Here is a 14,693-nt window from a genome sequence, read left to right as displayed (position 1 = left end):
TTATGTTATGTTATGTTATGTTATGTTATGTTATGTTATGTTATGTTACATTATGCTACGTATTTTATGTTTTAAGAAAGGGACAGAAGAGCAGTGAAACACACTGGTGAAAGAATTATGGATAAAATACTACTATTCTCTATTTTTAAAGAAATTTAAAAGTTTTAAAAAATCCAAACAGTTAAATAGTGACCTACAATCTCAAAGATATAGTTCTTCCCTGTCAGATGGGTTTCTGATACAGGTTGATTTTCCTGGAAGTAGAATACCGAAACAGAGTTTGAAGTACAACAGTTAGGACTCAACATCTGTGAAAACAAGTGGAAGGAAGCATGTGGGATAATTGGAAATATAAAAGCTGGTCTCTTCCCTAGCTCCTGACACAGGGCTCCTGAAACCCTTGTAAATTCCTAAGCTATAAGAGCTCCGGGAGCATCTTTTGATCCAAAGAGGCGACTCTGTGTAGCCTCCCGGATGGGTTCCTGGATGGGGGCTGGTCACTAGAAAGACCAAGCCAGGATTAGAAGCTTGGAATTTTCAGCCCCACTCCCTGTTCTCTAGCGAGGGCAGAGGGGCTAGAAATGGAGTTAATAATTAAGCATGCTACATGAGGAAGCGTCCATAAAATCCCACTATTCTGGGGTTTGGAAAGCTTACAGCTTGGTGTGCACATCCACATGCTGGGAGGCTGACACACCCCAGCTCCTCAAGGACAGAAGCTCCTGCACTCAGGACACTCCCAGACCTCGCCCTATGTATCTCTCCATCTGCCTGCTCATCTGTATCCTTTATCACGTCCTTTCATAAGCTGGTAAATATAAGTAACTATTTTCCTGAGTTCTGTGAGATGCTCTAGCAAATTAATTGAACCTGAGAAGGGGATTGCAAGAACTCTGATTTACAGCCAGTCAGTCAGAAGTATAGGTGATGAGCTGGACTTGTAGCAGGCATCTTGGGTGGCGGTTGAGGGGGCAGTCTGGCAAGACTGAGCGCTGAACCCGTGGGATGTGACGCTATCTGCATATAGTGTCAGAATTGGGTTGAATTGTAGGACACCCAGCTGGTGTTGCAGAATTGCTTGGTGCGGGGAAAACCCCCATGTATCTGGTGTCAGAAGTGTTGTGAGTGTGGTAGTATGAGAATAAAGGAGAAACACAGGAGGGAGAACTGTTTTTTTTTTTTTTTTTTCTAAACAAAGCAGAACTGGGCAGAGAGAAAAGCCCAACCATGGTGCACGTCCAACAAAGCCTCCACCAAACCCACAGGAAGCTCTGTGGCAATGATTGCCTGTCAGAGTTTCTGAGTTGAGCCAAAGTAACAGGCTTGCACAGCCCCATCCCACTCTTGCCTCCCTCAGTCACCCGGTGTGAGCTGCCCCAAAAGGGACATGACCTTGCATGAACAGCTCTCCGCAGCTAAGGCGGAAGCCAAAGGAGCCGACAGCAAAGGCCATCTCTTGATTGTGTTCCCGGCAACAGGACAGCAAGTCTTTCCTTGAATACGGTCTGGGCAGCCCATCTCTTTGTCCATCATTACTGTATGGCTGCTGTAACAAATTAGCATAAAGATAGTGGCTCAAAGCAACACAAATTTATTATCTTACAACTCTGGAGGTCAGGAGTCCAAACTCATCTTGTTGGGCTAAAGTCAAGGTATAGGCTCTAGGGGAGAATCCATTGCTTTGCCTTTCCCATCTTCTAAAGACTGTTCACAATTCTTGACCTGTGACCTCTGGCCAGCAACACAGCACTCCAACCTCTGCTTCCACCGCCATACCTTTCTCTGATTTCCCTGCCTCCCTCTTTCACTTATAAAGACTCTCATGATGACACAGGACCCACTGGATAACCCAGGATAATCTCTGCATCTCAAGATCCTTAACTTAATCCCATCTGCAAAGACTCTTTTGCCATGGAAAGTAACATATTCTTAGGATCCAGGGATTAGGCTATGAACATCTTTGGGGGACCATTATTCTCCCTACCAAAGTTACCAAAGAGATATTCTAGAGTAACTGGCAAGAGTAGCACCAAGCAGATACACTCATCTGAGCCCTACATTTGTCTACAGTAATATCTCATGTGAACCGAGAACTTACTCTGTCCCAAGGACTGCGCTAAGTGCACAACATGAATATCTCATTTCTGTCTCTCAACATTCTGAGGTGGGCACTATTATCATAATCTTTATTTTGCAGATAAGGAAGTGGAGGACCAAAGAGGTTAAGCTGTTTATGTTTGGTCAAACTGCTGGTCAGTGGAAGAATCCTAATTTAAACCCCAGTCTGCCTAACTCCAAAGCTGGTAGGTACCCTTGACCACGTCTTTCTAATCCTCCTTTGCTTGTTGCTAAGGTTAGGACTTTAAGCTGCTAGACACAACCGCCTCCCCTCACCCTACATGCCAGCTCAGGGTGGCACACGACAAAGGCTTGATAAATATGTGTTGAACTGAGCTCCCCAAAATGTAATCTCTGGCCAGTTTCTGCATAACCTTTAGGGCATTCCCAAATTCCCATATTCTTATTCTCACATCCAATAAACTTTTATTGGGCATTTACATGCCAGGGACTGGGGAAATTCAAAGATGAATAAAACATGTGGCTTATTTCCGGGAAGCTCACTTTCTAGTGAGGGAGTCATGATTTTGACCTTGGAGCAATTTTGAGTTTTTCTCCTTTTTCATTCCTTTAGACAATCAGCAGTGAATTTGAAAACAGGAAGCATCGTTGTTATTGTTTTCAACACCTATCCACAATAGGAGCCTGAAGAATAAGAAGAGGGGGCTGAAGTTTTTGAGCTTTTCTTTCATATTAATATATATTTTTTACTGTGCACACACATGTATGCAAGGATGACTCTAGGTTTTATTTCTCTGTAAAAATGGAAGTGTGTTCTATATATTATTCTTATGCTTGTCTTTGCATTTAGGAATGCACAGTGGATGTATTTCCAAGCTTACATCCTCTTAACTGTTTTATTCCCCCACTGATGCTTATCAAAACAGTTCAAGTATTTTCCCCCAAAACTTGGAGGATAAGAACTTCCTTTTGTTGTGGTTACAACAACCTTGAGGAATGACGGGTCTACCTTTTTCTAAACCATCTAGCCCCTCATCCCCAGAAAGGTCTTTTCCAAAGCCTAAATTTGACGGGTCTTTTCTCTCCCAAATTTCCCCAGTGCCTGCAAGATAAATCCAAATCTGAACTGGTTGGCCTAGCATATAATGATATTCAGAATATGGCCCCTAGAGCTATTCAGCCTCACATGGTGACTCTACACATACACCTTACGCCCCCACTGGTTTTTTCATTCCACCTTAGTGGCCTTCTTGCAGACTCTCAAAGGCACCAGCCTATCTTGAATCCAGGCCTTCCAACATCCTCTCCTCTCTGTTTGGACAGCTTCCTCTACTCCCTCCATCAGGATAAATTCTACTCATCCTTTGGATTTCTGCTGAAGCATCATTTCCTTAGGGTTTTCCTAGGCCCCTCCTAGCCTGGGTCTTTGTTTTCTTCCCTTCATCCTGGGTACATGCATCACTCTAGAAATTAATTTAAATGTCTGTTTTGCCTGCAATTCTCTCTGCCTTCTGGAGAGTCTGTCTCCTTCACCTGCTGAACACTCCCCACGCCCCCATTCCAGGCCCTGCACAATTGGTGGCACATTGCAGATATTGATAAATGTTTGCTAAATGAGTGACAATGGATGACTCATGGGGAAACTTTACTGCTTCTGGTTAATATACAATGCGTAGGTGCAGTCTCATGTTGAGTATTTGGTTCCACTGACAATGATAAAGGGAAAAATCGCTTACCAAGGTGAATGCACCCTAGTTTCTTTTTCAAAACTACTGTAAGAGTCGTTCTTTTCTTGTGTTTATTCATTTATTTGTGGCTTTAATCATTGTCAACCAATGTATTTTAAATGGGTCTTTAATAAACCAATTATCTGAACTGTTTGGGATCTGATCTTGTTGTTGGTTGTTTCTGTTGACTCTCGCTCATGGTGGACTGTTTCCTTGTGTGTTTTGTACTTTTGAACAAATAGATCTTTGTTTGTGGGCATCTGGTACATCTAGGCTGAAGGTTTGTCCTTTCAGAGTTTGTTTAGCTCATTTCCCCATTGTATAAATTTGAACTCTAAACCTATGTTAGTATAGTCCTGTTGTGACGAATTCAGAGGGGGCATTTCTTTCCTACTCAGGGTCCAGAAAAAAAAGAGATAAGCTTCCTTATTATCTATGTTGGCTGGATGAGTTTTTCTAGTCCCTCCACCCTTTCCCTAAGGGTGTAGCTCTTTGAGGGTCCTTGTCTATGTGGAGGCCACAGTTCCATCCCCCCAGTCTTGTCCCCTGTCCTTTGGGACTTTTACAACTGAAACCCCTCCCCAGCTCCATGAAGATAATCCTTACCAGTTTGGTTTTCACCCTCTGTTTTGCTGACTCCTAAAGATTATCCCCTTTTTTCTGGTGTCATTATATTTTATCCAGCATTATCTAGACGACTATCAAATGTGGGAAAAGTTTTTACATGATCTAATCCAAAATATTAACCAAAAATGGAAACCCAGTAGACTAGTTTATAGATCTTTCCTTCATTCTGTGTGCATGGGTCTGGTTTTCTAAAAACTCACTTTGTTCTCTTCTTTTTTTTTTTTTTTAATTTTTTTTTAACGTTTTTATTTATTTTTTTGGGACAGAGAGAGACAGAGCATGAACGGGGGAGGGGCAGAGAGAGAGGGAGACACAGAATCAGAAACAGGCTCCAGGCTCTGAGCCATCAGCCCAGAGCCCGACGCGGGGCTCGAACTCACGGACCACGAGATCGTGACCTGGCTGAAGTCGGACGCTTAACCGACTGCGCCACCCAGGCGCCCCAGTTCTCTTCTTATTTTCTGTATATTTACCACTTTTCTCCTATCCTCTTCCTACATTTACAACAGTTACATTACAGAACAAAATGCCTTATGCTAATAATGTCTCATGTATAAACTAGACTTTTCTTCCCTTTAGTATTTGGCTCCTTTTACTGGTTCTTTTTCACCTCCTTTCCTAACTATCCTTTTATGTAATTTTCTAGTGAACAGGCACCAAATATAGCTAGTATCTGATCCATATGTCACCTGCTAATTTAAATGTTCTTTTCTTTAAAAAAAATCTATCCCAATTTTGCAGATAAAAAAAAAATCTCGAGGTCGACAAAACTGCTAGCAATGTTTCCACACACACCATTGTCAAAAGGCTGGCAAATTTGGTAACGTGAGGTGGCCAAGTTTTTAAAAATTCAGTACTAGTATTGCAAGTCATATTTATAATTTGAATAACAATTCTGACTCACTTAAAGCATTTTCTAGCCCTAGATAAATTGCTTTTGGTCTTAGGTCCAGGTATACATGCACACAAGTATTTCTATTAATATACGTGTGTGTCGGGTGTGCTCTATAGAGATAACATTTGCAGCCTCAGAGTGCTTAGCAGAGGGCCCAGTTTGTAATGCTGTTTTTCATTATTCCAACCTTCCTTGGAATTTTGCATTTACATAACACCAAGTGAAAATGAAGTGAGTATCGAAGTAACTACTCTTGTCATTGCTATGGTCAAGGTTACACATTAGCTAACTTACAAACAAATCCCTCTCGGTGACAGAAATATTAGCAACTGAGATAGTTTATAAACACAGCCACAAACTTTTTCAAAAGGACTTTTAAAAAATTCCCTTAGTTATGACAGCTTCGGCTAATGAATATTCTACTAGCCTTTCCTTTCAGCCTCCGAAATGTTTTAAGATTTAGTAAACCCCAATTTTAAGGATTTAGAAAGTTGTCGCTGTGAGGTTATCTACTGGGATGTAACACACAGACCACATCTAAATGTGATGGCTTAAAATAACAACCATTTTATTTGCTCATGAGTGTGTGAGTCAGGAATTAGGGCCGGGCACAGAGGGACAGTTCTTCCGTGTTCCATGTGGTGTTAGCTGGGGTGGGTTCACGAGGGGCTGAAAGACCCACGATGGCCTCACTCACAGGGCTGGTGCTTTAGCCGAAATGGCTTGAACAACTGGGGACTGCATAGGACAGCTGGGCCTCTTTTCTTGTGGTGTTGGCTGGACTCCCTCATGTCTCCGGGGCCTTCTGGCTGTCAGCTGAGTTCCTGGAGTCCCCTCCCATTGGCTTCTTTCTCCAGCAGGAATCCCTGGACTTCTTGACACAGCAGATGGTATTCCCTCTAGCTAAAGTGTAAACTTCCAGGCCTCAGCTTGGAAGTTCCAGGATAGTATTGCCACCATGTTCTCGTGGTCAAAGCAAGTCAAAGGCCAGTCTTCGAGAAGTGAGGAAATAGACTCCATCTCTTGAGAGGAGGAGCTTCATGCACCCATAGGGATGGGAGGAATGGCCAGCAACCAACTTTGCAGACAATCTACCACGGTCACTTTATTTATGTGTTTATAAATAATTGGCACCCATTCTGTTCATACAGTTGCTACAAATCAAAGGAGAAGTGAATTAACTATAGCTCAATACTAGTATTGGGATAGTTTATAGTACTTGGACTAAAGATGTCAAGGTATTTTTCCAATATAAATATACTTAGGGCACGGTTTGAATGTCACTGTTATTTTTTCAGCGCTTACAATTTCAGGTGAGAAGGTCTCATTTGGTTAACAGTAAAACTTAAGCTAACGTCACCTAGTCCTCAGAATCTGGGGGGTTACCTTTAGTTCATAACTTCTGTGTGCACCTTCTCCCTGGCGGTCACACAGGAGTACAGGGAGACGTGAATAAAGGATCTTGTTTTCTTGTTCTCATAACACCATATTGCAGGCTTGGACCAACTTTCTAATCCCACTAATTGTTTTTTAAAGAAATAACACGATTTTGATTTTGCAAATTTTATCACACCAAGTTCTCCACAATTGGGTACACCAAGATCTTACCATTGAAACCCTTCCTGGTGCTGAGCAGATGGATAATTTTGAAATATGTACGTATGGAATTAAGTTCCACGACTATCCAAATACGCCAACCATTTCCATGGCATTTGGAATTATGCAATGGAAAATGTTTCCAGTGATGCCCTTTTATGTGTTAATTTTGTGAAATTTATTCTCAATTATAATTTCAAATCACCTGAGAAACAGAAGAAAATTAGACGTTGTATCAAAACCAAGAACTTATTTGAATTTAGCATTAAGAAAACATTTTAAATTAATTAATTGGCACAAACTGAAGATAACCCATGTTTAACAAGCCAGTTCTGGTTGACATTTGCCAAAATATGACATACTGAGCATGTTGTTTTTGTCCAACATCCCTTAAATTTAAGAACAAAATTAAAGCAGAGGGCACAAAATCATTTACTCCCATGAGATTCGTGAAAATTTAATTAGATACCCCTTTAAGAAAGAAATTTGCTTTCCTTAAATTTTTTGAAAATCTGTACCTTTAAATGGCCTTTAAATGTTATGACTTTTTCAAGACACGACTGTCCAATCCTCATATTAATGAACATGCAGATATTTTAATTTCCTGCACCTCTGCCAAGTATTTTCAGTTTGGAACACGACTGAATTCTAAGGTGCCTCCCTTTAAAAAAAATACACTTTCTCTTAAGTTGAAAGAAGTTTTTAAAATATATTTTGAACCCTCTATCTTCGAAACACTTAAAATATCTTCAGGCTTAAAACTTCTCCACGTTGACTTGGGGCAAGACTGGCTCTTCAATTTTCAGTACTGCTCTCTTGTTTGATTTTTCGGCACTGCATGTATTTGAAGTAAATGCATTTGTCTTATCACATTGCCATTGAACTTGGGCGAAATGCTTTGAAAGAGTGGGTTTAGGGGGATTGGAGGAACAGGACAAAATGTCTATAAATAGCAGTTCTTTGTGTAGCATCTACTGTATAATAAAGTGTTGTGTAACTCTGCCATGCAACGTAAGTAATGATAGTAATTTGCATTTTCTTATTACTATTCATCCTCGAATTGAATCTACGGTCTTTTGCCAATATTAAGGTCTATTTCTCACATCCTTACATCCCCCAGGGTCTCTGCTATGACGAGAGAGGGGAGATAAACAGTCCCCTCATTCTGCACACAGATTGTGCGACAGGTACGCACCAACTGCTTTTGGCCTCTGCGTTTCCATCTCATAGACCCAAAGGCGGTGTGGTCCATGGGCGGACCAGCACCAAACAGAGCCAGCATAATGTAACTACACTGCCAGCCCCTCCTTATTAACTAACGCCTGTTCCTCTTTTTGTAATCATGATGACCCCAGAGATTCTAGCCCAGGGCAATTAGGCGGGTCTCAAACTCGAGAGAATCAGGAAAGACTCCAGAAGAAGAAATATTTTTAAAACTTTACCAGCCTGGAGGGCCTGTTACAAAATAATGTATGTGACAAAATAATGTGACTGAGAAATTAACTGGACTTAACTTTCTACTGTAGACTCATCACAGAAGACTAAGGGTTTTTGTTTTTGTTTTTTCTTCCCCCCCCCCCCCCGCCCCAGCAGTTAAGTCTCAGAGTCCTGGGGGTTAGGTTTTGGGTTTGCCTGGCTCAGGGGAGCTTGGATGCCTAGGTACTTTGGGATTGGGAGTTGAATTATCAAAATGTGAGGAGGTGGGAGTGTTACTTGAGAGAGCAGAGGTCTGACTCCCTGAATTCCACGCTAGAGATGCAGAACGGTGGCAGTGAGGAGCACAATGGTGGGAGAGAGATACATTATGTGGTATCTGGGGCTTCTCGGCAAAAATCTGCACACCAGCTGCTTGGAGACCTGGTTAAAATGCAACTCTGATTCAGGAGCTCTGGAGTGGGTCCAGAGACCCTGCATTTCTAACAAATTCCCAAAGAGTGTTGCTACTGTTGGTTCCGGGACCTCGCTTTGAGTTAGTAGGCGAGGAGGAGAAGGTGGAAGAATTTTGAAGGAGGGGTACAGGGAAGCCTGAACCTCAAATCTGTGGCAAGGAGCATCTATTCCGATAGACTGCAGAAAAAAATAAACACTAGAAAGCCCTCACTCAAATTTCCTGGCCTCTTTCCCCCACAACCTCCTAGGCTTTTAGAATGATCCCAGGAAAGTCAAGGTACCCAACAACTCCAACCGAATGCGTTTCCAAACTCCCTTGACTTGAGGCAGAAACAGTGGAGGAACTTGTGCCAGGTTATATTTAATTTAGAAAAAATTCAGAAACGTGAAATTTTTTGAGCCCATGGAGCAAACTCATATGAATCACCCTTTCAATCTCAAAGAGAATCAGATTTAGGAATCGATAAATAACCATTCCTTAGTTACTCAATTAACACATGTTAGGGGGTGATGAGTGGTTTTCCTAAACCCTGATGTGGGGCGTTTGGGGGCTTCTGACAAGAGAAACTCATTGAAGGGAACAAGTGCCCCAAAAGATCTGAGGATTCACATTCCTTATCAGTCGATGATTTTGCCGTGGTCACCAAAGAAGATGGCCCTTCCTCTACACACACTCTTCAATAGCCCTTGGGAGATCTTTCCCTCCTTCAAGTCCTTGCTCTTCATTTAAACATGATTTCACCAGTATAAACATGTTCAGAAGAAAGACCCAGTTTGATTTTCTTCTGCCAGCATCTTCCAAAGATAGCCTCGCAGCCCATTCTCTCATAAGAACAAATCTTAAAAATAAACTAAGGCAGTAAGTACTGTGCCCAAAGCCAAGTTTGTTCCAAAGCTGAGAGTAATAAAATCCAGGGCTCCCTTTCCCTAATTCAATTTTAAGAGCAAATGCCTTTCGTTGCTAATTTTGTTTGTAACTTCTGATCCTGCCATCTCGAGGAGCTGCTCTTTTACAAAGCACTCCCACATCTGGTTCTGATTACATAAGAAAAGGGTTCTGTTGTTGTTGTTTGTTTTGTCTTTTATTTTTTAAATACTTATTTATTTTTGAGAGGGAGAGAGACAGAGACAGAGACAGACAGAGCACAAGCAGGGGAGGGGCAGAGAGAGATAGACACAGTGTCAGAAGCAGGCTCCAGGCTCCCAGCTGGCAGCACAGAGCCCGACCCGGGGCTCGACCTAACGCACCAACCTCAAGATCATGACCTGAGCCGAAGTCGGACATGCAACTGACTGAGCCACCCAGGTGTCCCTACCTAAGAAAAGTTTGTGGCTATGCTCATCAATGTCATAATTCACAGGGAGATACCAGTATGATTTACCCTTAATCCTCCCAGAACGTCTACAATCTAGGCATAGCGTAAGGAGTGACTGCATCTTTTGCCTGATCATCTGTCCACAGGAAATAAAAAGTCATAAAGTAATCCAACATTTTTGCTTGACCAGGTGTCTTTTTTTTTTTTTTTTTTAATTAGTTGCCTGGGCGCCCGGTGGCTCAGCTGGTTAAGCCGTTAAGCGTCCGACTTCGGCTCAGGTCATGATCTCCCCATTTGTGAGTGGGAGCCCCACGACCCGCTCTGTGCTGACAGCTCAGAGCCTGGAGCCTGCTTCCGATTCTGTGTGTCCCTCTCTTTCTGCCCCTCCCATGCCCATGCTCTGTCTCTCTTGTCTCTCAATAATAAATAAACGTTAAAAAAAAAAAAGAAATTTAATTAGTTGCCCATGTTTACAGTAATTTCACATAAACATCTAAATTTCTGATTTCCTTTAAAAAATCAGAAGTGCTGGCAACATTTGGAGGCCGTCCCTCGTGGCCAAATACTGGCAGAGTGGACGTTTGTGTGGACGTTTATGATCTTTTGGCCACCGGTATCTGCACCCTTCCCCTACATTCAAGGATGTCCTCAGTTTCCAAGTCCTGGTGGGAGGCGGGGTCATTTCCCGACATTCAAGCTACATACCGGGGATTCACTAGCATGTGACCTGGGCCTGGACAATTACGCATGTCTCCCCCAGGCTTTTAATGGGGCGCTAGCTTTAGTTAGCATCCAGTGCAGGAGACAATTGGTGAATTCTCCCTGACAGCAGAATTGGTGAAAGCGACATCCAGTTTCTAGCGGCAGCGGGGGTAGTAGCCTCCGAAGGTCCGCAGTAGCTGCACTTTCCTTACTGGCTTGGTTCTGTGGCCTACTTTTGACCTTGGTTTCAGTTCCTTGGGCCGTCTTTGCCCCATTTGCGAAGTCGGGGTCTCCAGTCTTGTGACTGATGGTGAGTACTTCCTTCCTACAGTCCTTTCCTGCTTAAATCTTTCATCTACAAACTCCGCCACCCTAAACGCAGGCCGTAGTTAACTCCCAGGCTGCTTAGAGACATGTGAGTTTGTAATTTTGGTCTTTATCTCTTTCTCTTTAAAGCTAAAGCTCACCCAGGGCAAGGATCCACAGGGTTCAAACGGGGAAAATTTTCCCACAGGGACCTCTTCCCACCCCCACCCCCTGCCACCTTGCCATTTTCCCTTACATTTCATTGGGCAGAACTGGGTCACATGCTCACCTTTACGCCAATCAGGGGACGAAGATTGCTGTGATTGGCTTAGGATAGGCCCTAGTTCAACTTTGGCTGTTAGAACCACCTCGGAAGCTTTTTAAAATGCCAATCCCTGGTCCCACCCCACCCCGAGGCCAACTTTAATGGGTCTGGCTGGACTTCAGGTACTGGAATTTTGTAAAATCTTCAGATGCTTTTAATGCCATCCTTGTCTCTAGTCCAGCCCCCTACCCCTGCCCATTTTACAAATGCCAAGACTGAGGTCCAAAGGCATTAAGTAACTTGCCCAAAGTTCGATTAATAACAAAAACAGACACAAACACACTCACAACATTAAATGGACACCTTTGTTCTTCCAGCGTACGCACGTGAGTGGCATTCTCTTTCTTAGAAAGTGAAGTGATCAGATGTTCAGGAACTGAAAAGCAGTAGAGGGTAGGGCAGTGGTTCTCAAACTTGAGTGCATCAGAATTCCCTGGAGGGCCTGTTACAACACAGATGGCTGGGCCCACCCCCAGAGTTGCACATTCAGTGGGTTTGGGTGGGAAGAAGAATAATTACCATTTCTAACAAGTTCCCAGGGGGATGCTGCTGCTGGTCCCAGGACCATACAAGCTTAGCAGCTAAGAGTTCGGGCTATAGAATCACACTGTCCTGGCAAGATCCAGTTGTGCCCCTTATACCGAGCCACAAAACCTACTAAACTTTTGAGCAAGTGACTCAACACGTCCATGAAATGGGGCCAACGGTAGTTGCTTTGGCTTATCACAACAACTGAGTGGGTATGATAAATGTAAAGCACTTACAACACTGTCTGGCCCATAGTAACTGTCTAATGAATAGTAGCTATTATCATTCATTCATTCATTCATTCATGGAACAATGATTGAGTGCTTCCTTTGAGCCATGCACAATTCTAGGCACCAGGAATACAGTGCTGAATAAATCAAAGCGTTGCCTCCCAATGAGCTTACGATCCACCGGGGAGGCACACAATACTTGACCTCATAACTATATAATATTACTCAGAAGAACTCTGCATTCCAAGCAAACTGAACAACAGTGCACACAGCGTTTTATGAGAACTCGGTCCAGTCTCATTCATGTCTTCCAGCTCAAGGAGACGGTAGCATCATGTTTCTAATGCAAAGGCCCCTTAGCAGAATGGCTATCTATGTGTAATTTATATCTATATTTATGTAGATTTAAAAAACATATGACATCATATGTACTATTTATATATTATATATTACATCGATAACATTTATTGAGTCAATATTATATATTTTTATGTTTTTATGTTCCATATTTTTATATTCATATTTATATTTTATATACCACAGGGATAGGCTTACGTGATTCTGGAGGCCAAGAAGTCCCACGATCTGCTGTCTTCCAGCTGAAAACCCAGGAAAGCTGGTGGTATAATTCAGTCTGAATCCAAAGGCCTGAGAATCAAGAGCGCCGATGTCTGAGGGTAGAGAAGATGGATGTCTCAGCTCAAAAGAGAGCAAATTCACCCTTCCTCTGCCTTTTTGTTCCATTCAGGGCCCCACTGGATTGCAGGATACCCACCCCCACTGGTGAGGTGATCTTCTTTACTCAGTCCACCCGTTCAAATGCCAATGTCTTTCAGAAATGCCCTCAGAGACACACCCCCCCAAAATAGTATTTTACCACCTTTCTGGGCATCCAGACTCCAGTCACGTAACCCATAAAATGAACCCTCACAGGCATACTCAGACCAGCCAATTCTTGAGGAGGTTTGGCTTGAGAGGAAGCTTTTGAAACAAGAACAGGGTGGGTGGAGAGTGTGCTAGAAGGGAAGGAGAGAGTAAGGTGGCAATGTACTGGATGCTTTACATGTGTTCCTTAATCCTCACAGACACCTTTGGAGTAGAGATTATTGGACAAGGAGAGAAGCAAGCTGGCCAAAGCTCAGTGGCGGAGTGAACACGAAGGAACTGAACAAAGTTAAGAGTTGGCTGGGGACGAAGCAGAGAATATGGGCACTGTCATATCACAAGCCACATCTGACCAGATTCAGATGAATCCCCAGGCAGGCGCTAGAGTAAAGCATAACTGCCATCATGTATTTGCCCCAGTGTCCCTCTACTGTGTTCCTAGAGCAGGTGTCAGTGATGTAATAAGGTGGAAGGAGTGGCTACTTCTGAATCAGAACACTTCTGAGGCCCCTGGGTGGCTCAGTCGCTTGGGCGTCCCACTTCCGCTCAGGTCATGTTCTCACGGTTCGCGGTTCGAGCCCCTGGTGGCTCTGGACTGACAGCTCAGAGCCTGGAGGCTGCTTCTGATTCTGTGTCTCCCTCTTTCAGGCCCTCCCCCGCTCACGCTCTCACTCTCTCTCTCAAGAATAAACAATAAAAATAAATAAATAAAAAAAAAAAAGAACACTTCTGACTCCAGGCCAGCCTCATCTTGTCTCCATATTGTCTTTCTCAAATGTTAATAAACAAAACAAACAAACAAAACCACTTTATTATGGATGTAATACATACTCATTGCTGGGAAATACAGATCAGCAGGAGAGAAGAAAATAAAAGTGATCTATAATCACCTCATCTCAGAAAAAACAAAAACAAAAAAACAAACACCCGCCCCCCCCCCCAACTAAAATTTTAGTACTGATTCTCTGATCTTCAGATCAGGGACCCTGCCCTCTGTGCTTAATAACTAGCCCTTTCCAGTTACACATATTCACCTAGCTGGAAGTTTATTTTTTGTTTTCACTGTGGACTTGTTTCTGGAGCTTGGTTCTCTAGATTTTGTTGGGCGAGGGACATGGATTTGGGCGGTAGATTGGAAATGTATGTGTTTGGAGTCGTTTATCAATTCAAAGTACTCACCTCCCAGCTTTGGGGCCAAAAGGTATTTCAAGCCTTTTTTCCTAGAGCATCTATATTCAAGAACTGGCCCCATCATTTGGGGTTGTTTTTTCCTCCGGATTTTTTTTTTTTTTTTTTTTTTTTTTTTTTTGGGGGGGGGGTTTTCTGTTCCTTTGAACGGTAGGTGTTGGAACTTTGGTGGTGGCTGGAATTGGCACTGACCGTGAGACTTTGGTTTGAAACGATGACTGGCAGCTGCAAGGGGTGGCCCTGCCTCTCCAGCTCCCCCACATCCCGGGGCTCAGGAAGCCCAGCCGCACCGGCCAGAGGGCAGCGCGGGTCTAAAAGGGCGGACCCGGAGGGAGGCTGGCAGCCGGCGCCTACCGGTAACGTGGTAACCGGCGCCTTGGCAACGGAGAGGGGGCGGGA

The 14,693-nt window shown here is 43.3% G+C and overlaps 1 long non-coding RNA gene across 2 annotated transcripts in view; it reads right to left on the bottom strand.

The window, feature by feature from the left end:
• Positions 1 to 14,629, bottom strand: part of LOC121010267 (uncharacterized) — a 19,852-nt gene extending 5,223 nt beyond the window's left edge. The window contains exons 1-3 of one of the 2 annotated variants that reach the window (XR_005781068.1): positions 14,286 to 14,629; positions 12,777 to 12,869; positions 5,873 to 6,482 (exon numbers count right to left, since the gene is read on the bottom strand). This is a non-coding gene — a long non-coding RNA (uncharacterized LOC121010267). Of the gene's footprint in view, positions 1 to 5,872; positions 6,483 to 12,776; positions 12,870 to 14,285 lie in introns of those variants that run through there. The other variant, XR_005781067.1, reaches the window with a different exon arrangement.
• Positions 14,630 to 14,693: the final 64 nt, after the last annotated feature.

The sequence above is a fragment of the Herpailurus yagouaroundi genome, unplaced genomic scaffold (genome assembly GCF_014898765.1).
Source record: "Herpailurus yagouaroundi ecotype Mexico unplaced genomic scaffold, PumYag 191, whole genome shotgun sequence".
NCBI classification, from domain to species: Eukaryota; Metazoa; Chordata; class Mammalia; order Carnivora; family Felidae; genus Herpailurus; species Herpailurus yagouaroundi.
This window is presented reverse-complemented; position numbering and strand designations above follow the sequence as displayed.